Genomic DNA, 23899 nt, shown 5'->3' on the forward strand with positions numbered 1-23899 from the left:
CGCGGCATCGCTCAATTTAAAGCCGGCAAGGAAACTTCCAGATAACAAGACAAGATCATCTACAGAAATCTGCCAAAACCTAGATGCAGCCTTTCATGGCTGCGATCAGTCGAGATTAGTGTGGTCGCTTCTCGCGTCACGAACAAAAAGTGATAACAACCCTTTCCTGCAGCCTTGAGCGAGAACGAACAAACACTACAATGATACATGGCAATACGAATAGCCAGTAAACTGCGTGCTGGACGCAGTAAAGCGTGCTCGCAATTGTTTCCTCATGTTTTATAGTATCTTTTGCCCGCCTTTGTCATGTGATGGCAAAATCAAAGACCAAAGAACGCTGCAGCTCGGGCAATTGCCGGCCGCGAATATTTCTTTGCAAACAAGCTGCGCGGTTACGCACGGCCTCATAAAACAGCTTATGAGACACCACACAATGAAAAGAGGTAAATGTACTTACGTGATCTCAGAAGAACCAGCGTAAAAGGACAACGGGCAAGAATGGAGGAGGACAACACGGGCAGAAGCGCTTCTGTCCGTGTCGCCCTCCTCCATTCTTGGCCGTTGTCCTTTTGCGCTGGTTCTGCTGGGATCATGGCTCACCAACTAGCCCAACAGGAAGTGGTACTTACGTGACTTTTCATACACGTTAATATGGGCCCTAAACATACCAACGTGACCGTGCAATAGCCACACAGTTTGGCAGACTTCTGTACGTGAATCAAATATAATTATGCCACTCCTGTTAAGAAATAGTCCCATGCAAGTATTAAATGCAAAGAATACTTCCTTTTAAGGAGAGGGCTGAGTCGGGCTGGTTGGTTCATGTTGAATGGTACGGCAAAACAGCGCTGACGGACGGGACGGAAGAAGATGAGACAAACAGTTTTTCCCTTCTATGCTTTATATTGCACCCCTCTTTCGCAATAAAGCATTTGGATGTTAGTTCAGCGCATGTGTTTGTCTCATCTTCTTCCGTCCCGTCCGTGTGCGCTGTTTTGCCGTACCATTCAAATACTTCCTTGTGTGTTCATAAATTCCACCCACGTTATAATATTCTGCGCTATCAACAATCGAACGTAATGCTTGGCCGCGAGTGAGCCGGCTGGTGCCCCGTGCACATTGAACGGCTTCAGGCAGTAATTACGGACGCAGCTAAATCTGTGCTGGTTTTTCCTTGCGTTCTTTTAAGTCTACCGCGCTGATGCTTAGGCGAGTGAGCGTAACTTATTCCCCGCTACGAATCTTTTGTAGTCTGGCAGCGTCGATCGAGACCCAGACAGCCTCATACGGCTTCCTATTGCGGTATTTATATGGCGAGAAACCTATCAAAACTGATTTATTTTTCCTTTTTATGCTACTGCGCTGATCCCACGGTGACGCAACTGGTCAATACATGGTGTTTCAGCAGTGCTCGGGCAAAATGCAGCAGCGCCGTTCTACTGCTAGCCACGGCAGCTACGGTAGGCCCGGCAGGGGAGGACCCTGTTTTGCCTACCGTTCGAAAGTCGCTGCTGACATCAGCGCCACTGCGTCTTCGTGACGTCGCGGCTTGAAGGATCTGTATAGCATGTATTCACGTGACGTCACTTCCTGCGGCGGAAGCCGACGCGTGCCGTTTTGTGGTGCAGGCTAGCAGACCTCCGAGTGCAGTAGGTAGCACCTCCCAGCAACGCTAACCGTGTCGACGGCTTTGGCTGCCTGTCGTGGATGTATGAGTTATTTCAACTGGCCGTGTGTACCCTCTTTGTACTTCAGCGAGTACTTGAGCGGCCGTTTTTTCTTGTTTTAGCTGTCGCGCATGCACGTTAAGCGCGCTTTCTTTATGCTCGCCGCATTGTAATCGCGCCTGCCGTCATGCGACGTTCGTCACTTTGTGCGCGTTTCAATTACTTCTGACAACAACTGACTTGTCCTGTGTTCGTCCATGATGGCGGCGTCAACTTCAAAACGGAGTGGGAAGCACGACTACGCGTTTCCCTGGGCGGCGATGATCGCCGTCGCTACGATGCGAAGTTAGCAAGGTGCGGGTGCGACACAATGCAGTTGACGGCGGCTGACTTTGTAAAAGGACCATCACACTAGCCCGAGCTTGACTTTTTTCGGACATATACTACTTTCTTGTCACAGGAGCCAGCAGTTATTTAACAAGCGAACAAATAAAAAAAATGGCTGAGGCTTAGCTAAGGTTAAGCCTAGTCAGATGCGAAGCATATTGATGGCTAGGCTAGGTAAAGTTCCTCGCTTTGTTCTTCAGTTGTTGTAGAACGTTGTCGCCGAGCCGCATATTGAGCACGCCGCTTAGCCAGACGTTCATCCCGCTCTTCATCGGTCACTGTGGCACGCTGAAGCTTTCGCTTCTCGTTCAAATCAGCCCTGCTTCTAGGCGGCATCCCAACACCTGGCCGCCTCGTAAGTGCCCGGAGAGCGAGGCAAGCTCAGCTTTATACCGCTGCTGTAGCGTCACGTGGTCAGCTGTAGCGCCTCTGATGTGGAGCCTCCACCGCCGCGGCCGACCGCGCGAGCCGGCAGCCCATCTCTCCTCTGCTGTGACGTCATGTTGTCACGTGGTCAGCCGCCGCGCCTCTGATGTGGAGCCTCCACCGCCGCGGCCGACCGCGCGAGCCGGCAGCCCATCTCTCCTCTGCTGTGACGTCGTGTTGTCACGTGGTGTCACGAGGTCACGCTAAAGGTCAATGGTAGCTCCACAGCCGCGCTCGACGGGCTGTAGTGTAGCTCTAGTCATATGCTTCGCATAAAACAGGAAGGCACTTGAAGCTTATAACTTTGTTGTAAGTGGATGGGTGAAAGTTTGGTATGGTTTATTGAGGTTTAACGTCCCAAAACGAGTCAGGCTATGAGGGAAGCCGTAGTGAAGAGATCCGGAAATTTAGACCACCTGGGGTTCTTTAACGTGCACTGACATCGCACAGTACACGGGCCTCTAGAATTTCGCCTCCATCGAAATTCAGCCGCCGCGGCCGGGATCGAACCCGCGTCTTTCGGGCCAGCAGCCGAGCGCCGTAACCACTGAGCCACCGCGGTGGGATGGGTGAAAGAGCCCCTCGTTAAACACATTGGAAATAATAATGTGATAACTTTGACTGACGTCAATCATTCTCAAAATTTGTCTGTCGCGCCTATTACACCATGGCTGCTGATGAACGTTGATGGCAGTGCCGTGTGCAGTCATTGCATATGTATGGCTGGGGTCGGTGAGGCGAACAAGTTTCATTTTACTTGTATTTTTTTGTTTATGTACTTAGGTTTTTCAAATATTACAATCCAAGTTTGGCTCGAGAAAGAATAATTAACTGCGTGAAAAAAAATTGTTTTGCTTGCGCAATGTTCCTTTGATTGCTAGATGGTGCATAATATAAAAGTGTTAACAAGAAAAAAACTACAAAGTGAATGTTCAGTGTGCACATATTTATCGACATTTCACAAATTTACACATTTAGGCATTCGCGCGTGAAGAAAACCATAACATAAAACAATAGTTTAAATACCACAATACAAGCAAACGCTCTACAGTACATGTATGCAGTCACCAATAATGCACGCAAGCAGGAGACATTTCGGACAGTGCTGCTATTTCTAGGTGGTGGTTAGGCTCGCTCCGCTGTTCTGCTCACAAACTCCCTGATGACGTCGTCTAAACTTAGGAGCGCCGTTCTTTCTTTGTGTACATGCAAAATCAAAAGATGCGATAACCTCTTTTGAGTCAATCGGTTGCGCAAATACGTTTTTATTCTGCGCAGAGCATTAAAAGAGCGTTCCCCAGAAGCGACAGACGCCGGTATGGAAAACAGAAGCTGAACATACCTCACGACCTGATCCATCAACTCGCGCATGTTTTGCGATTCCCTTTGTAGGATCTCCAAAATTCCCAGAGTTCTAGTAGAATCAGCAGCGTTTAGAAGAGTTGGTAATAATATAAACTGCGCCAAGAGTCTGCACAAGTCAAAATCAACTGCATGCACTCCCAAAGCTGCTTCTAATCATCTGCTGTATACCGACTACCTCCTGCGGCGCTGGTTAAGATGTTTTTTAGTTTTACGAGCTGTTCCATGCTCGGCTGCTCAAAACACTGTTTTGTTTTACTTCTAATTCGGTCGGCAGCAGCGAAATACTGCTTGCGCAGCGCGGCCTTAACGTCAAGTGCCACTGGCAGGAGGTTTTGCTGCCCTTGACATACGAGGTTCCTTCAAGCTTAGGCGCGCTGCTGCAGCGCTCGTGTTCTGCCACAGCTTCTCAAACTCAGTTTCAGAGCGCAACTGGGAGATTGCTTCGCAGATAGCCTCTTCCGCCTTTTTTGCTCCTGCGGCTCAATATGTTCAGCTCTGGAGAGCCCTTGCTAGTTCTTCACAAGGCACAAAGAAGGCTACGGAAATGTGGATACCTAAGAAGGTTTCAAATCTCTGAACAAACCGATCGTAACCTCTAAAAATAGCCTTGCTGCTTTCGGTCAATGTACCTGGTTTCTGCAGGAGCTCCTTGAGTCTCTCTTGGACTCTGGCGTAATTCTCAACGAATCTCTGCATCGACTTCACTCTCAAAATCCATCGCGTCTGGCAAAGCGGCAGTAAGTTATTTGGCCTTGATCTACTCTCATTAGCTGAATCGCGTCCTGTAGAAGGTACTATGTTAGCGTAAACACTTCTGCGCTTCTTGGAGTCGAGGACTGCGTTGGAAACGTCCTTAACAGTGCTAAGAGCGTCTTCGATTATGTCGCAACTACTGCTAGCCTCTTGCAGTAACAGATCTAAACAGTGATTACTGCAACGGAAATATAAGGACCGTGGCTCGCAGTCACTTGATCTTTTTTGCATACCCGAAAATCGACCGAACATATTCGCCGCCCCGTCAAAGCAGAGGCCACGTACACTGTGAAAGTCTAGGCCGAGGCGCCAAATCGCGTCCTTGATGCCCGAGTATCTACTGTCAGGCGCGTTATACAGGCCGACATACTCTTCCTGAATTTCGGGATTATCTCTCTGCACCCACCGCACGCAAAAGGTGAACTGCTCGTCACCATTTACACCGGTTGTTCCATCAGCAATGATACTAAAAAATGGACTGGACTTCACGTCCTCTACAATTTCTCGTTGCACATTATTGGCTATAATCTCTATAAGCTCATTCTGCATATCACCGCTCACCCATTTATTTCTCTTAGTCATCCACGTCTTAAGGACTGGGACATCCTCCGATCTCACGTCGAGGAAATCGGGCGAACTTCCATCACATTTACCTCGTCCTCGAAGAGCTTTACCTGTGCAGCAGAGGTGGCACACAGAGCTAACTATGACACGAAGTGCTGCCTTGGCCTCCTCCCGCTGTTTGTTGCAATCCTGCGAAAGGAGACGCAAAACAGGAATGCCTGCCTGGCATGACCAGTTTCGGTTCACGGAGGCCAAGTGAAGTTTGCTCTTTTCCTGTGACTGGAACTTCTCGATAGCTTTTTTTCCAATTTGTTAAAACCAGCCTTAACAAAAGCTGGTTCTATACTTCCAGCATTCTCCCCTCTTTCATCGAAGTGTCGACAGCACTAGTCACACAAGACTACGTGACTCTTGCTTTCATAAAAGAGGCAAAGAAATCGGACAAAGCTATCACGTTGGCACGATCCACCGCTCGGTTTCTGGGGAACCTGTTGGTTTGGGCTGGAAACGATTGACATTCGCACAGCGCTGACTCGTCCGGCCTCGATCTGTTTCTTGAATTCGTGAAGGCAATTGGCGAATTCACATTGCTTGTTTCTTCAAAGCTGGTTCCTCTTGCTGTTTGACGCGAAGGCTCCGGTGTTGGAGGTTCTAGAAATGAAATGAAAGACGTATAGTCACATTTGCTTTTCACAACGGGCTCCTTCTCCTACTTTCAGTGTATCGTTCTTAAAACAAGCGAAATCAAGTTTCCTCAACATTTCCCCGACTAAATATATAACAAGGCATTTTTATGAGCATAGCAGATTGGCGACTTTTTTTTTGGTCAAAAACACTGAGAATACTTGCCCGCGAAGCAGTCTGCAGATGGTGGGGACAGCTCGGGATGATGGCTACAGTCATCGGCGAATGGTTGAACATCGGCGGCGTTCGTGCTATCGGGACGGGCTGTACTAATTTCTGCAGAAGTAGTGCCATCTGGTAGCGACCGGGAAAAGCGAAGAAGCAAAAAGTGTGTTATGGGAAGTAGCGGGGCCAGTTGGTTCATTTTTCAACTTAGTCGAGAAACACACAGACACAGTGCTGTGTCTGTGTGTTTCTCGACTGTGTCCTGTCCCTGCGCACTGTTTTAAGTTGCAAAAAGTGTGATTGAACGGATGCACTGACACAAATGTAAGTCGGGATGAAATACTAAGATATCGTACCTCGAGATTCTCCTCTTCTTAGGCATGTGCGCTTTGTAGCCGGTTTTAGGAAACTGTTTATCTTTTTTGGAAGCCAGAAATTACGCGTAAGGATGGAATCAATTAAAAATGCAGTCAGTTTTCAATCGCTGCTCACGTAACTGCGATGTGATGAGGCGGACGTCCGGTAAGCTAAACGAGAACACCATGGGTTACAGAAAACTCATAGTGCAGCAGCGCCGACTGCCAGGAAAAGCAAAAAAAAAGAACGAACCTCATCGTGTACTCAAATACGTACCTAAATATACAGTCCGACAACTGGCTGCAACTTTTTTAATTATGAAGCGTTATATGCTTTAGGCCTGCCTCGGGGACAGAGAAAAGGCTGGTAATTTTTTCTTTCAACTTCAAGCATAGAAACAAAAGTCATCAAAACAAATGAAAACAGATATCGAGCTGCTACCATGCAGCATGCAGCAACGCTCTTTTATGACAACTTGATAGCGTAAAGTCGTAATGTGCCGGTTCGACATAGAATCTCAGAACAGGCTGTCGCGACTCAACAAGTCGCGACAGTACGATGCGCGGGATAAACGCGTCTTGCATCATACAGCCATCGATATGCTGCACCAACAGCTGCACCACATTTATATATTTTAACCTGTATATCTGACCAATTTTCTATTTCAAACGGAGCAAGACTAAGCCGGCATACTCCACTATAATAATAATAATGTGAGCGTAGATAGAGCGGTATACATACCTGAATAAGCCCCCCAAAAAGCTGGAACTGTCCACGAAGGTTGACAAACAGCGCCGGCCTTCCTTGATCGCGGCGCAAGCTTCCGCCAAGCTCCCTAAAGGTCAGCTCCCAAGGCCCTTCCCAAGCACTATAAGGGAACGGGCAAACGTAACTCCGGCGCCGACGGAGGCGCCTCTCGCGGCGAGCAGCGCACCGGAGACAGGATGCGCTCGCCGTCGCACGCATTGGCAGTCAGCTTCGCATGCAGTCCGATCGCCGCGGCTGGGCTGCGTACTCTTTGTACGAAGAATGCCGGGGTCAAATACGAATTGTTGCGTGGTCGGCTGCAACAGCACGTATGTAAATTCACCCGGGACCCGCTTTTACAGTTCCCCAAGCAAGCCATACGAACTGCGCCGACGTGATCGCTGGATCGCGCTTGTTCGCCGGCAAAAGTAAGTTGCATCCTGCAGTTATATTCGTTGCTAACTTCAGAGTGAAGCCTAATAAAATAATCGCTATACGCAGCAACAATGGAACACATTGGATGCCAGCACGTCACACGAGAATATGTCGTAAACACTTCGTCGGCAACGTGAAAGCGAATGAGAAGGGGCACCCATCTTACTACCCTTCCATATTTCTGGCTGCGTACAGGTCTGCAACGGGTGCTCTCTCTGACGATCGCTATGCCAGGTAAGTGTTGATGCGTTGTTTGCTGGATGTGTTTTATTGGTGGAAAAACAGTACTTGTATTTTGTTGATTCTATGCGTGCGGGAATACGTACGCTGTGCGTTGCTGCAGAGGTTTTATTGTGAAGGAAGATGAAGCAAAATAGACGGAAATTTCGGTACACGCGCGAAAAAAAAGCACGATAGCGTTAAAGAGACGCAAGCTTGAAGCTGGTGCATATGATTTTGATACTTTTTAAGATTGAGTTGTCTGCACTTGCCTTTTGATTTATTTCACGCTCGACTAGGAAGCGGAAGAGGTGGGAGCGCCAAAAGGAGCAAGAAAAGCTTGCCGACACTAGGGAACGTACAGAGCCACCAGAAGCAGAAATGCCTGCAGAGGCCTTACATGATGACAGCCAGCCGGACACTGAAGAGGCAGGAGATTGTGACATCATGGCAACAGAACAGGAAGTTGGTCTTCGCCGTGTTGATGTATGTAGAATCTTTTGTTGGCGAAGGATGTTAAATGTGAACGTTTAAGTGAGTTATGTGCACTTTTGGATTTCAGGTGTCGACAATGACCGAAGAAACAGGCGTTTGGTACAGCACATACTTCACTTTTATTTCTGAAGTGAGCAATGGAAATGTATCTTCATACATCAGCCACAGGGAAGTGTGCACCACAGATCTTGGCACCAGTTGTCATCCAGATTTATGCGAAAAGAGCAATCGGCCAGTGTGCAAGCAGCCCTTTTTTGCAGGGTACAGTGCGCTTTGCAATGATGAGGATGCATTTTATGACTTGACAGCAGTTACGTACATTTCAAATTTTTGCCTTGTTGCTCAGCGTACTGCCAGCAGTGCCTAGAAAGATGACTGAATTGTCAATTGAAGATAAGCTTCTTCTATTTTTGTCGTGTCCGGTCGCTGTGTTGAATGCAGCGAAAGACGCACACGGTACTTTAAGACTTCGTTTATTTAAAGCCGATGAGGGTGCGACCAGCGTCGACCGAGGCAGGAGCCGAACTGGCCGCCCGAAGAAAGGAGGGAGCGGAGAAGCGTCCACGGGAGGGAGTAGCTTCCCAAAACAGGAGGAGGATGCGGGGGCGCACCATGGGGGGGCATCTGGCGACAGCGTGCGACGAGGGGCAAGTGGTCGTTAGGAGGAGGATGCGAGTGGTCGTTAGGAGGAGGATGCGAGTGGTCGTTAGGAGGAGGATGCGGGGGCGCACACACACTGTGGGAATCTGGCTTTCCGCCGTCGCCTTTGCGCGGCTGTGCCGGCCTACCGCGTCGTTTCTCCTCTTTCCCTTGCTCCCGCCTCAGGCGGTGGAGAGGCGGCTGGGTGACTAATCACTGTCATTTAGCCACAGCTCCGCCCCGGCTCCCCAAGGGCCTTTGCCATTGGCGCCTTTTGGCGGGAATTTGGGACCCGCTTTGGGCGGCCGCGCGCTGCGCGACCGTCCGAGCGGGGCCCAGAGAGAGAGATCCCTCCGAGACAGCGTAAGGTGCGTACGTTACTGTTTGTCCGTGCCGGCCTTTGCCGTTCGGGACCAGTGTTTACTCGAGCTCGCCCGCACGTGTCCTCTGACCTGCAGCGGCTCGAGCCTGTCCAGCGGGGTCCAGCGACCTCCGACAGGCGTACATTGCGTTGTTTGCCCACTCTCTCTCGCAACCGGCCCAACGGTCGACACGAGAGAGAGATCACAGCACTGCCGCGGGGACATTCTCCTGCAGCGGCGTGCTAGCGGCGCACATTGCTCGAGTCGCTTCGTGCGCGCAGCGGAGCCTTGCTCCTCGCGCGCCCCCGGGGCGGGGTGACGATTGAGTGCGTGTGTACTGCTGAAGGACGACGTGAATAAACGTCTCCTTTGTGAACTTGGAGGCTTCTTTCTTTGCGGCGAATCGCTCTCCTCCCAGCGGAGGTTGAGTGCGCCGCATCGGTGTCCCAGTGTGTGTGTGGTGACGGCTGATCGGGGCCCTTGGCTCGCGCGAAGCTCGAACCCGCGGTGGGTGGTGGCCTGTGTCCACTTAGAAACCCACAACTGGCGCCCAACGTGCTAAGTCATTGGCGCTTACGCCTTTGATGGCACATTAGCCGAGCAGGTCGCCTTGACGATCACGCTTGCGCACCGTGTCTAGCACCCCCAGCGGGGCACTCGGCAGCTACATGTCGGCTCCCTACGGAGTTGTAGCGTCGTTTGATCCGCTGGCTGCTGTTCCTTCGAATAGCTAGACACCGTGGTTGGCCGCGGCCCCCAGTGGGGTTCACGGCGAGACAACCCAAAATGTCGACCACGCGGCTCCCATTGGAGCTGTATCGGAAGCACCCTGCGGTGCATCCGCTGGTCGCATGCCTCAGCTGTGCAAGCTTTCCGCCCAGTGCGAAAGCAGTTCGTGTCACGCTGCCGCAACCGGCAGTTTCGAACAGCAGCAGCCGTGCCCCGCGAGCAGTCAATTCTGCTCTGGGAACGGCGAGGCGCTGGCCCGGTTCCCTGCGGAAACCGCGCCGCTCAACGAACTAGGAGCCTTGCCTCCCTCGTTCGTGCAGCCCGCCCAAGCCTCCACTGAGGCCGGAGCGCAGGCGCTGCTAGCCAGTGCTGCCCAGATGATCCAGTCGCTGTCAGGGGCTGTTGGGACGCTTTTGGCCACGCCGAAGTTGTCTCACCCCGCGGTCAAGTTGCCCATGCCAACATACCGCGGGTATGATGACCTACTCAGTGCCCGGGATTTCCTTGAGTCCCTCACCCATTATCAGAGAACTATGGGTCTTACTGAGCAGGTGGTGCTTGCACACATCATCCCCGCAGCGCTGACTGACACGGCAGCTCGGTGGCATCGGCTTTCCGGCCACCGGGCAGCGACTCTCGAGGAGTTCCGTGCAGCATTCCTGCGCGAATTCCTGCCCGCTGACTACGAGCGTAGGATGCGGCGAGAGCTGGAGCTCCGTACTCAGGCTCCGGATGAGTCGCTGCAAGAGTATGTTCGTGCGATGGAAGACCTTTTCTCAATCGCCGAGCCCAGAGCCTCGAACGAGGAGCGTGTCGAAAGGACGATCAGGCAGGCACATCCGACCTTTTCGGCTTACCTGCGCGGCGGCCGATTCCGAGATTTGGAGGAGCTGGCCGCCGAGGCAAAGCGCATTCAAGGCGACATTCTCGCCGCGCGCGCCTATCGTCCGCCACCGCCGGCAAGCGAGGCCCTTGAGCCACGCTCTGCATGGAGAGGGGCCTTGCCCTTACCCAACCGGCGACCACCCGCACAACCTGCCTTTGCAGCTGTTAGCGGGCAAAACGAGCCATGGGAGTTGAGCGACAGAGCTCTCGATCCCTACTCGTACGGGAGACGGGCAGCCTGCGCTGCACCGTTTTCTGAGGCGCGTGCTGAGGGGCGCCAAGCGCTCCAACGCACAGCGGAGGGGGAAACCCGACTCGGCCGACCCTTTGGTCGTGCAGCGGGCGGACCCAGGCAGGGAGAGGCGCCATTGTCCCGCGACCAAGCTCGCGGCGGTGTGCGCTGTTTCCGCTGCCAAGAGAGGGGCCACTTAGCAAGAGAATGCACCGTAGCCAGGCCTCCTGCGAGGCAGGGAAACGGCGGCGGGGGTCGGTCGTAAAGGGACCACCGGCCCAATCTCTGCTAATTCCCTCTGCGTACAGAGCAAGCTGCCTTGCTAATGCGCACGCGCCGTTTATTCCGGTCACCATTGCTGGCCGCGAATTTTCGGCGTTACTGGATACGGGAGCCAGCGCTTCCTTGTTCGGTGAAGAGGTGTTGTCCCACTTGCAAAAGCACTCTGTGCGCCTGCGGGACTGCCGTACGGCATTCAACCTTGCGAAAGGCGTAGCCCATTCGGCTGGCGCCGCGAGGCTGACTGTCAGGTGGGGAGAGCGGACGAGACGCACGCGTTTCATCCATCTCCCAGGGCTCAGTGTGCCCATGATTCTCGGACGGGACTTTCTCCTGAAAACCGGGATCGTGGTGGACATTGCGAATGGCGGCTATCGCGACGGACCATTTTCCCAGCTTAAGCCGTTCATTAGCCCACCGGCGTCAGTATCTGCCTGCGCAGTGAAGGCGTTCGGAGAATGCCACGCTCAGCAGACAGGGCCACGCCCTTGTGTAGAGCGTTCCGTCGTTCAGCCTCCCCATTGGGACCGAGCGGCGCGGCACGACCAGGCACCACATCCGCTGGCCGCCTGTGCGGTAACATTGGATGACACACAGAAGGCTCGTTTGACAGCGCTATTGCGTCAGTACGATGAGCTCTTCACGGATCAACCTGGCTGTACCACTTTAGTGAGCCACAAGATCCACACTGGAGACGCGCTTCCTTTGAAATGCAACCCTAGACCCGTCAGCCTTGCGAAAAGGCAGGTGATTGATGGGTTGCTGGATGAGATGCTGTCGGCGGACATTATCCGCCGCTCGTCCAGCGCCTGGGCGTCTCCGGTGGTGTTGGTGCCTAAGAAAGATGGCAGCCACCGTTTGTGTGTGGATTATCGCCGTCTGAATGCGCTGACTCGCAAGGATGCCTATCCGCTCCCGACGATCAGCTCAATCGTAGGAAACCTGGGCAGCGCGCGGTACTTTTCCACGCTAGATGCCTCCAAAGGTTACCTACAGGTCCAGATGGCTGACACTGACCGGTCCAAGACCGCGTTCACGTGCCACAGAGGGCTGTTTGAGTTCACTCGTATGCCCTTTGGTCTCTGCAATGGTCCTGCGACTTTTCAGAGGCTCATGGACCGCGTCCTGGGGGAAGCGAAATGGTCCCACGCCAGGTGCTACCTGGACGATATCGTGATTTATTCACGAACCTTCGATGAGCACTTAGGCCACATTGCCGACGTGCTCGAGAGGGTACGGGCTGCTGGGATGACTTTGAATCCTGCGAAAGCCCAAATAGCGCGGACCCGGGTTCAGTTACTAGGGTTCACGCTGGGCGAGGGCTCCATTGAGCCTGATGCGGAGAAACTTCGAGCCATACTCGAGTTTCCCGCGCCCAAGGACGTACGCGGCCTGCGCCGTTTTCTGGGAATGGCCAATTTTTATCGGTCGTTCATCCCGTCCTGTGCCCGCGTGCAGGCACCCTTGACCACGCTCTTGGGAAAGACTGCAGCGTGGCGATGGGGGCCCGAGCAAGAGCGATCCTTTCGCCTCCTGTCTAGTGCCATTGCCGAGACAGCGCAGCTCAGGCTACCCGACCTGACCAGACAGTTCGTAGTCCAGACTGACGCGAGCGATCTGGGTTTAGGAGCAGTTCTCCTACAGGAATTCGATGGCGTGTTGCAACCGCTGGCCTTTGCCAGCCGCTCCTTGCTGCCCTCGGAGAGGAATTATTCCGTGACCGAGAAGGAGTGCCTCGCCATCGTGTTTGCACTGCGCAAATTTGACGTCTACCTTGATGGAACGCAATTCGTGGTGCAGACAGACCACAGTGCGCTCAGTTGGCTGATGCGGCTCCGCGAGCCTGCGGGTCGGCTGGCGCGCTGGGCTCTCCTGATACAGCATTACGACTTTTCGGTGCAGTATCGAAAGGGGAGCACAAACGTGGTAGCTGACGCGCTATCCCGTGCCCCACTCGCCAGCGGCGTTTTGACGCCTGTAGGCGGAGGGGGCGAAACAGCGGACGAGCCGCCGGGCGGCAAGGAGGGGGAGCCCGGAAACGGGTTAACCCATTCCGCTAACCAGGCAAGCAGCGCTTCGCAAAGAGGACGAGAGGCGAAGCTCTTCGTGAGCGCCTCGGAGTTGCCGACGCGAACGGAAATTTTGGCTGCAAACCTGAGTGGGGACGAGACCACGCTCCCCTCTGGGATGACTGGAATCGTTTTCAGCCGTAAAGAGCTACTGAAAGCCCAGCAAAATGACCCCTTTTGTCGCGTAATGAGCGACGGTCTCAGGGAGACGGAGCGCCGTGACGCTACTGGTATTGTAGCGGGCGCAGGGGGGCAGAAGCCAGCGTGTGTCGCGGCGAACCCCGGGGATTCATATTTGCTGGACAATGACGGGCTCGTGCTGAAGTACATAGCCACCGATGAAGAGTCCATCGACCCGTTCAAGGTGGTTATCCCCAAAAGTCTGAGAGGCGCACTTTTGCGATTCTCTCATGACGAACCACTGGCCGGTCATCTGAGTGGCTCCAAAGTTTTTGCAAAACTGAGTCAATCGGTGACGTGGTCCGGCATGAAGCGTGACATTTTCCGCTATTGCCGTTCCTGCCATGTCTGTCAAGCGGTGAAGTCACGGGGCGGCAAGCCGCCTGGAATGATGAAACCAATTGACAGTGTGCGTCCGTGGCAGATGGCCACCTGCGATTTGATGGGGCCTTTCCCCAGGAGCAAGCAGGGGTTCATTTACCTGATGGTAGTCGCTGACCACTTTTCCAAATGGGTTGAGTTGTACCCCCTTCGGAAAGTGTCAGCACGAGCGGTGCTGGATAAACTCCAGGATGTGTTCTGTCGGTTCGGCTTTCCGGAAAGACTGATCACGGACAATGCGTCCTATTTCACCGCTCGGGTGTTCGGTAACACGTGCCGTTCCCTCGGAATCGAGCACTACACCACTTCACCCTACCACCCCCAGTCCAATTTGACCGAGCGAATCAACCGAACGCTCAAGCGAATGCTGGCGGCCTTTGCCGAGTGTCAAAAGGATTGGGCAGACCATTTGAGCGAGTTTGCGTTCGCCATCCGAACAGCTGAGAATCGCTCAACTGGTTTCTCTCCCGCCTTCCTCAATTTCGGGAGGGAGCTGGCGAATCCGATGTCAAGCGTCGTACAGAGCCAGCTCGGGGATGAGCAGACGCGGGCAGACTGCTCTGCTTATGCGTCGACGCTTCGGGACCGGCTTGGTCGGGCTCTCAACAGAGCAAGGCAGAGTTTGGCGGCAGCCAGAGCCCAACAGAAGGCTCAATATGACCGCAAGCACCGCCGCCTGACTTTTCAGGTGGGTGATCTTGTCCTGAAGCGCAACCACGTTCTTAGCGATGCGAGCAAGGGGTTCTCAGCCTCGCTCGCTCCTAAGTGGCTTGGTCCGTTCCGAGTGGTCAGAGTCTGGTCGCCACTCGCGTACCTGCTGGAGGATCCCCTTACGGGGAAAACCAGCCGTGCCCACATCGCAGACCTGAAGGCCTACGCGTCACGGTCTGACGAGCTTGCGCCGGTACCCATTGGTATCAAAGGCAAGCGCAAAGGCACAACTGGTGCTGCGGAACGCAAGCGTACGGAGCACCGGTACAATCTGAGGCGACGGTCACCGGTGTGATTAATGCCGGACGGCGGACTTTTCCGCAACCGAAGGCACGCAGCCTAAGCTAGCTGGCGAGCTTTCTCGTCAGGCCCTACCTAGGCGAAGCACGGTGTGTTAATTTTTTTCGTTTTTGCAGCATGCTCAGTTCCAGCCTTGTGTGTTTATCAGTTTATTTATTTGTTTTGTTTTAATCAGTTTTTAGCCTCTTTCGCTTCCTGCTTCTAACATCTGTTTTGTTCTAACGTACCCAGGTGTACATAGGCAAACTTCAGCCCGCTCGTGTTTGCTCTTATCTTCTAGAAGGAATAGATTGGATTAGGTGTCGTTTGTACAGCGAGCCTTTTCTCATTTCCGGCCCGACTGTGGGTGGTTGGCTCGTTAAGGAGCCGTGTGTCGCGGTGCGAGTTTTGTGCGGCCCGTATGGAGGGGATGTTGGCGGGACGTTTGGGGCGATGGGGGGCGGAAAGTGCACCCTTTGACCCTCGCCGCGGCGCCTCTGGACGCTTCTGATGAGGGGATCGTTGTCGCCGACGTCCGCGCACGTGCTTGTGTACATGTGTTTGTGTTTGTGGCTTTGTGTGCGCGTAACCATGGGCCGAGGCGACGCCTGTGAGTTGTGCCGCTGTGCTTCTGCGTGAGCGCGAGGATGAGAAGGACCCCTCGCAGTGGCCAAGGTTACACACCAGGACGCCGCCGAACATCTGCGCCTGTTTAAGCCGGCGTGAAGGGGGTGCACTAACTCTCTTGTGCCCGAACGTGATGTCGTGTCCAAGGGCGCGAGGTCAGTGCTCTTCCGCGGCCCCGTCGTCATCAACGCACCCTACATCAACGGAAAGAAGACCGCCATCAGTCGTCGGCCCTCCCAACGCGTTCAACTTGAAGTCTGCGAGCGGTGAGTCGCCGACCGGCCCATTGGGCCGCGCCATCGAACTTTGAGGCTGACATCCACCTGTCACATAGCTGTACAGTTTATTCACATCTTCTTGTGTACCGTGTATATAATCTGCAAGCTGTTTTGATTTACTGAAGCGTATGCAAGTGTTTTTTGCCTTGTTTTTCCTTTGTTTTTTTTACATTGTTCTGGCTGGAACTGAAGTGTATCTAGTTTTTTTGTGTATTCATTTCTTTATTTTGGAACTGAAGTGTAGCTTATTTTTTTTGTGTATTGATTTCTTTATTTTTCGCCGTGTGTTCTGCCGATGGGTAGGAGGGCATTTAAGGAGAGGGGGATGTGGGAATCTGGCTTTCCGCCGTCGCCTTTGCGCGGCTGTGCCGGCCTACCGCGTCGTTTCTCCTCTTTCCCTTGCTCCCGCCTCAGGCGGTGGAGAGGCGGCTGGGTGACTAATCACTGTCATTTAGCCACAGCTCCGCCCCGGCTCCCCAAGGGCCTTTGCCATTGGCGCCTTTTGGCGGGAATTTGGGACCCGCTTTGGGCGGCCGCGCGCTGCGCGACCGTCCGAGCGGGGCCCAGAGAGAGAGATCCCTCCGAGACAGCGTAAGGTGCGTACGTTACTGTTTGTCCGTGCCGGCCTTTGCCGTTCGGGACCAGTGTTTACTCGAGCTCGCCCGCACGTGTCCTCTGACCTGCAGCGGCTCGAGCCTGTCCAGCGGGGTCCAGCGACCTCCGACAGGCGTACATTGCGTTGTTTGCCCACTCTCTCTCGCAACCGGCCTAACGGTCGACACGAGAGAGAGATCACAGCACTGCCGCGGGGACATTCTCCTGCAGCGGCGTGCTAGCGGCGCACATTGCTCGAGTCGCTTCGTGCGCGCAGCGGAGCCTTGCTCCTCGCGCGCCCCCGGGGCGGGGTGACGATTGAGTGCGTGTGTACTGCTGAAGGACGACGTGAATAAACGTCTCCTTTGTGAACTTGGAGGCTTCTTTCTTTGCGGCGAATCGCTCTCCTCCCAGCGGAGGTTGAGTGCGCCGCATCGGTGTCCCAGTGTGTGTGTGGTGACGGCTGATCGGGGCCCTTGGCTCGCGCGAAGCTCGAACCCGCGGTGGGTGGTGGCCTGTGTCCACGTAGAAACCCAGAACACAAAAGCAATAAGGGGACACAACACTTCCTTTCCCCTTAGAAAGTTGCCTGGTATCGTGCAGGGGGTCGGCGCTCACGCGTGGAGGCGCGCTGGCTTTGTGCGCTCGGGGGAGAAACACTTGTAGGCTGGCTGTTGTTCGCTGTGTCTCCTAGGTCTGTCCTGGGCGAAGTCTCTTCTTCCGGGAAGAGGTGCCAGGCTATGTGGGAAGATGGTGCACGTGTTCTCTCCGCTGGCGGACAGCTCTCAGACGGCGTCGTAAATCTACGCAGCTGGTTGAGATGTCGGCGTGCTACTGTGCCATGTATGTTGACGAGCCAAGAGCGCAGGCCTATGCGTCTGACAATTGTAGCTTCCTCCCAGCGTGGCTTTTTCAGAAACTGTCGGGCGAGGACGCGCTGCCCCTCATTAAGCGTGCCGCAGCGCGGAATTGCTTTTTCTTCCCGGAACGTCTCTGCCTTTGGCTCGGGGAGGATGGCTGTGAGCTGGGTTCGCATTTCACGCTCGAACATCATTTTCGAGGGGGTCTCGCCTGTTGTGCTCTGAACCGTCGTGTGCTGCTTGAAGAGAAAGCGCGCAAGGCGGCGCTGCAGCGAGCCTGTCTGATCTCTTTCAAGGGCGCGTTTTAGCTCGGCTACGTAGCGCTCGGCTTGTCCGTTTGTCGCTGGGTGGTAGGGGGCCGATGTAACTGATGAGATCCCGTTGTCGCGATAAAACTTGAGGATCTCTGCAGACACAAACGGTGTTCCGTTCTCCGACACTACCTTGCGCGGCAGGCCGAACGTTGCAAATAGTGATCGGAGGTTGTCAATGACTGCTGCCAAAGTCGTCTGTCCCATTTGCCTTATCTCAAGCCACTTTGTGTAGGCATCTACGACCACAAGGAAAGTGCAGCCCTCAATTGGTCCTGCAAAATCAATGTGCAGTGTGTGCCATGGTGTGTCTGGCTTTTCCCATTCTGGGACAGGAGCTTTCGGCGGGGCGCTCCGGCTGCTCTGGCAAGGCTTGCATTCTCGCACCACTGTTTCGATGTCGTTGTCAATGCCAGGCCACCACATGTAGCTTCTGGCACACTTTTTCATTGCAACGATGCCCCGATGTCCGGCGTGGATGAGAGACATAGCTTGTGCGCGTAGTTCTCTCGGCATCACAACTCGGGACCCAAATATGATGCAGCCGCGATGGGTGCTCAACTCTGTAGCTCGCCTGCGGTAAGCGACGAAGTTGTCCCCTTTGAGTTTATGCACGTTGCCTTGTTGAACAGCTGTGTAAACTAGCCGGAGAGCTGCGCACTTCTGCGTAGATGCTGCAACTGTGCCTGCTGTAAGCGGAGGTTCTGGCAGTGCTTCGAACATCAGAACGTCTCCTGGTGGAAATGGTTCGTCAACAGTTGCGTCTAGTGGCAGACGGCTTAGCGCATCGGCGTTTTGATGTTTACTCCCATTGCGGTAGACCAGAGCGTAGTCGTACGCTGAGAGTTTGATGCACCAACGTGTCATTCGCGAAGACAAAGTTGGTGGCATAGGCCTTTGTGGTCCCAGAATGCCCAATAGCGGTCGGTGATCGGTTATAAAGGTCACCTTCCGGCCGGCAATGTACTGGTGAAAATGTGTCGCCGCGTAGACGATGGCTAGCCCTTCTTTGTCAAGTTGCGCGTAGTTGCGTTCTGCTTGCGACAACGTACGTGAGGCGAAGGCGATGGGAGCTTCCCTTCCTTGCTCGTCAGTTTGCGATAGAACCGCGCCGACTCCGTACGGTGATGCGTCGCAAGCCAAAAGCAGAGGCTTCCTTTCGTCGTAGTGGCGGAGGACTGTACATCTTCGAATCAGGTCTTTCAGGGCATCGAATGACTGCTGATGGCGTGGCGACCATGTCCATGTCACATCTTTCCGAAGGAGTTGGTATAAGTCGTTGGCCACGGTAGCTCTTTGTTCCAAGAACCGGTCGTAGAACGTCAAGAGTCCGAGAAAAGCCTGTAGCTCCTGCTTGTTTGTTGGAGCTCGTGCTTCTGTGATCGCTCGCACTTTGTCCTCGGTAGGGTGAATGCCTTCCGCATCAATTCGGTGTCCCAGAAATTGCACCTCTGGCACCGCAAAACAGCACTTCGATTTGCTTATGCACAAATTAGCGTTTGCTAGCCTTTCGAGAACGAGCTCTAGGCGCACTGCATGCTCTTCAGTGGAAGTGCCACTGATGATGACATCGTCAAGGTAGACACAAACTCCTGGGATGCCCTGAAGCACTGTCTCCATGAATTTTTGAAATATGGCCGGGGCTGCAGCTACGCCAAAAGGCAGTCGCTTGACTTTGTACAAGCCTTTCAGTGTGTTAATTGCCAATAATTCAGCAGTTGACTCGCTCACCTTCAGCTGCTGATACGCCTGGGTGAGGTCCAATGTGCTGAAGACTCTTGCGCCACGCAGTACACTGAATACTTCTTCAGGTGTCGGTAGCGGGTAAGAGGACGCTTTAGTCGCAAGATTGACGGTGCTCCGGTAGTCTCCGCAGAGGCGTATGGTTCCGTTCTTCTTGCGAACTACGACAAGTGGTGTGGCCCATTCTGAATGCTGCGTCGGCTCGATGACACCTTGCTGCTCCAGTTTTTCCAACTCTTTTTCAACTGAATCTCGGAGAGCAAACGGCACCGGCCTGGCCTTCAGAAATTTGGGTTGCGCGTTGTCCAACAACTCCAGTGTGACCGGGGGCCCTTCGTTTCCTAGAATCTCTTCCGAGAATACTCTTTCGTATTTCTCTTGCAGTTGCTCAACCATGTTCTGGCTCGGCGTCTGGTGTATGCCGCATATCATCACGCCTAGTGGAGAAAACCAGTTTCTCCCTAGAAGGCTTGATCCTGTGCCCTTCACAACAAGCAGAGGTAGCGTATGGGTCTGGCCGTTGTAGTTAACCTGCACGTTGGCAGAGCCCAATAGTGGCAGATTCTGTCCTGACCACGTTCGCAGGTGCGTGTCGTCTTGTTGCAGGGCGGGTGCGTCAGATGGCCATGAAGTTCGGAACGTGTCCTCACTGATCAGAGTACAGGCTGCGCCGGAGTCCACCTCGAACTTAATCAGCTGGTGATGTACGCTTACTTCTGTAAAAATCTTCGGTCGCGTGCCGAGATTCATGGTGTTCAGGTCGTACAACACAGATGGTGTTGCTGATGTTGTTCCATGGAGATCAGATAGCGGCGTATTCTCTGAGGCGTTGACGCTGTGATTAGGCTGGGAAGGTGACTTTATCTTGGCAGGTCTCCGTTTCGTAATGCATGCTCTTTCGATATGCCCTCGCTTGTGGCAAAAATTACACGTGGCTGACTGGAATCGACATCCCTGGGGGTTGTGTTGGTCGTCACACCGCCAGCAGCGTTGTGCCTTTTTGACCGATTTTACAACAACAGAAGGCTTGCGCACCTGGTTGCTTGTCTGGTGTACCGGCTCGGTGTTCCGGCGAATCCCTCTCTGCTGGTGACCGGCGCTCTCCGCTCGAACGGCGATGTCGTAAGCTTTGCTGAATGTGAGGTCCTTCTCAGCGAACAGGCGCTGCTGCAGTGACTCGTCACTCAGTCCGCACACAAATCTGTCGCGTAACATCACGTCCAAGGGAAGCATGGTGGTGTTAGCAGAAGAAGCTGCGTCTCCCTCCTGCCCGGTAGCTGTTGTCGACAGCGTTCCAAAATTGCAGTCGGCAGCGAGCTTCTTGAGCGCGGCTACGTAGGCGCTCACAGTTTCTCCTCCCAGTTGATCTCGTCGTTGGAAGCGAGCCCGGCTGTAGACCTCGGATGGCCTTGGGTCGTAGTGCTTTTGCAGCGCTTTTACGATGTCGTCGTAAGACACTGCCGCTGGTGTGCTTGGCTGAATAAGGGCGCAGACAGTATCGTAGGTCTGCTCCCCGCACAGCGTCAGCAGGTTGGCCCTCTTCAAGGCTGGGTCTGTGATGTTGTTAGCTTCAAAGTAGAACTGAAGGCGTCCAACCCACGATGACCACGATGAGCCGTTGAACTCTGGTATCTGATTGGGAAACCCTCGCGTAGCCATGGCTTGTCAATAGCGTTGCGTAGCGCGGGTCGAATCCACTTTCTCGTCGCCACTGTCGTGTCCGGTCGCTGTGTTGAATGCAGCGAAAGACGCACACGGTACTTTAAGACTTCGTTTATTTAAAGCCGATGAGGGTGCGACCAGCGTCGACCGAGGCAGGAGCCGAACTGGCCGCCCGAAGAAAGGAGGGAGCGGAGAAGCGTCCACGGGAGGGAGTAGCTTCCCAAAACAGGAGGAGGATGCGGGGGCGCACCATGGGGGGGCATCTGGCGACAGCGTGCGACGAGGGGCAAGTGGTCGTTAGGAGGAGGATGCGAGTGGTCGTTAGGAGGAGGATGCGGGGGCGCACACACACAAAAGCAATAAGGGGACACAACAATTTTTAATTAAGCTGAAGAACGCACTGCCATTTTCGGTGCTTGGTGTCTTGTTCGGCGTGCACAGGAGAACTGCAGCTCGCATCTTTAAAGGGCTACTTGTGGATATTTTTGCAGCAAGGAAAGACTGGTTTTACTGGCCATCACGTAAAGCTATCTTCAGCACGTTGCCACCAAGCTTCAGGCAGCGCTACCCCAACGGCAGGGCTATTATAGACTGCACGTAATTGGAAACTGAAGTGCCACCGGGAGTTGCAAAGCAGAACTTGTGGTATTCCCACTACAAAGGGAGGCACAAGGTAAAATGCCTTATTGGCATTGCCCCTAATTGTCTTGACTTTCTTGTCAAAGGGTTTTGGAGGTCGAACAACGGATGCCACAATTACCATTGAATCTGGGTTCATAAATTTGCTCCAGCCAGGAGACTTGGTCCTGGGAGATATGGGCTTTCCTGTAATTCAGACAGGAGTTGGTGTTCAGAATACTACCCTCGTCATGCCTCCTTTTGCTACCAGTCCCCAATTCACTGAATTAGAAGTGAATGTAACCTATTTAACTGCTTCTATGAGGATTCGTGTAGAAAGGGTTATTCAGTGGCTGAAAATATTTACCATCATTTCACATAGGATCTCACAGGAGTTGGCATCATCTGCAGATGAAATCCTTCATGTGCTAGCAGTCTTCAGCAATATAAAGAGTTCAATATTTTCAAAGGGATGAAGGACAATCTCAGTAATCCCGGGGACGAATTGCAAAGGATGATTGATGACATGGAGAGGCAAAGCAGAATGGTTGGTCTGAAAATCAGTAGGCAAGATAGCACGGTCCATATGGGTGACAGAGTGGATTCCAAGGGAAGGCAAGTGTAGCAGTGGGCAGATGACATTAGGAAGATTTCAGAGATCAAATTGATGAAGCTGGCATAGGATTGGGTTATTGGAGGAATATGGGAGAGTTCTTTGCCCTGAAGTGGGGTACTCAGGCTGGTGATTGTGATGTTGAAAAGATTCGAAGTGATAATGACAACAAGCTGTATTGTGTCCGCTGACGGTTGGGAGTGCATTAATCCAACAATTATTCTTTGTAAAATACTTTATTGCATGTCTGAACTTTCATACCTTGTCATTATCCGGCAATTGTGCACTCGTGTAGCGCTTTCAGATAATGTTCAAAATAAAAGCTTCTGAGTTTCAGCACTGCTGCTGCCAAGAACTTGCAACATGAATTGTCACTGAGTCTGCATTAGAATACACAAAAAATGACACCTTTCAAGGCCTAAGACATGCAGACACACTTGAATCTGTGTGCAGTACTTACGGTGTTTCTTCAGGTGCGCCTCTCTCTCGCCAACTAAATACTTAAGTAAAAGCCTCTCTGTTACTTTCTTCTGACGTCGACTAAATTTCTAGAAGAATGACTTCCGCTTCATCATTTCTGGAAGGTAAATTTGTTTTGTTACACAAGGGAAAATGTCTTCATCAGGCCATTTACATGAATCCTGAATGTGGCATCAGGACTACATGCAGTCATGCCTCTTCAGGCCACTTACCTGAATATGCCATCAGGGCTAGACGCCAGCCATGGCTCTTCAGGCTTCACAACAACCCCGAACTGGGTAACCTTTGCATTGTATCAACACTCAAACGCCACACGCGCTCTTGGCTTCTTTCCCAGCCCGTAGAGCACAGCAGGGCCCCTGAAGGGAGTCTCTGTTACAATTTTTTTTGCTCGTTCATAGAGCTGTGCATCACAGCATGTAAGAATCCTGTGTGCCTGGAACAGCAAGTATATGCACAAAAATCATCAGCTGCGGCTGAACACAGTTGCTCCCCCATTAAAATCAAACGTGAACCAAAGGCACTTTTTACGTACTTTGTTAATCAGTTGTTTTTATTCTTGATCCAAAAGATCTTTGTGAGCTCTCATTTCCTTATGTAATAAATTATTAGTTGCCTGAAATAGATAAGCTTACAGTTTTACAAAAGCATTGTTTACATTCATACAGGTGTATCTGAAAAAGTAAATTTTTGTAATGAATAAAATTGTGGATAAAGCACAAAATAAAGAATGAGGGATGTTACACATCAATTTGCTTGCCCATGTTTCGACAAGGGGAGATAAATCCTGTTGCCGAAACATGGCAAGCAAGCTCAAGTTCCCCTCCATAGTTCACTAGGTTTCGGGCTGTGCCGAATTCCGTACTCCTTTCTTCTCATCTGCAATGATATAGATAACGGCGAATTACCTTTGCTGCAGCGATTCTCGGGAATCTCTTATTCTTCCATTCGCTTCTGTCATGTAATGCCCAAGTCGACAAAACAGCAACATCATGAGGCAGCAGAGATGCGTAAAGGTCTCTCTCCGAGTCTGAGAACCTAAGTAGGTTGAAATACAGAGAAGGTGGAAAGGCACCCCAAATTATTGCAGCTCTCTCAACATC

The 23899-nt window shown here is 52.8% G+C and overlaps 1 pseudogene; it reads left to right on the forward strand.

Moving 5' to 3' along the window:
• Positions 1-8340: 8340 nt before the first annotated feature.
• Positions 8341-22179, forward strand: LOC149356027 (uncharacterized; annotated as a pseudogene).
• The last annotated feature ends 1720 nt before the right edge of the window (positions 22180-23899 follow it).

Source organism: Amblyomma mixtum, chromosome 3 (assembly GCF_055824585.1).
Source record: "Amblyomma mixtum isolate Tamu chromosome 3, ASM5582458v1, whole genome shotgun sequence".
Lineage (NCBI taxonomy): Eukaryota > Metazoa > Arthropoda > Arachnida > Ixodida > Ixodidae > Amblyomma > Amblyomma mixtum.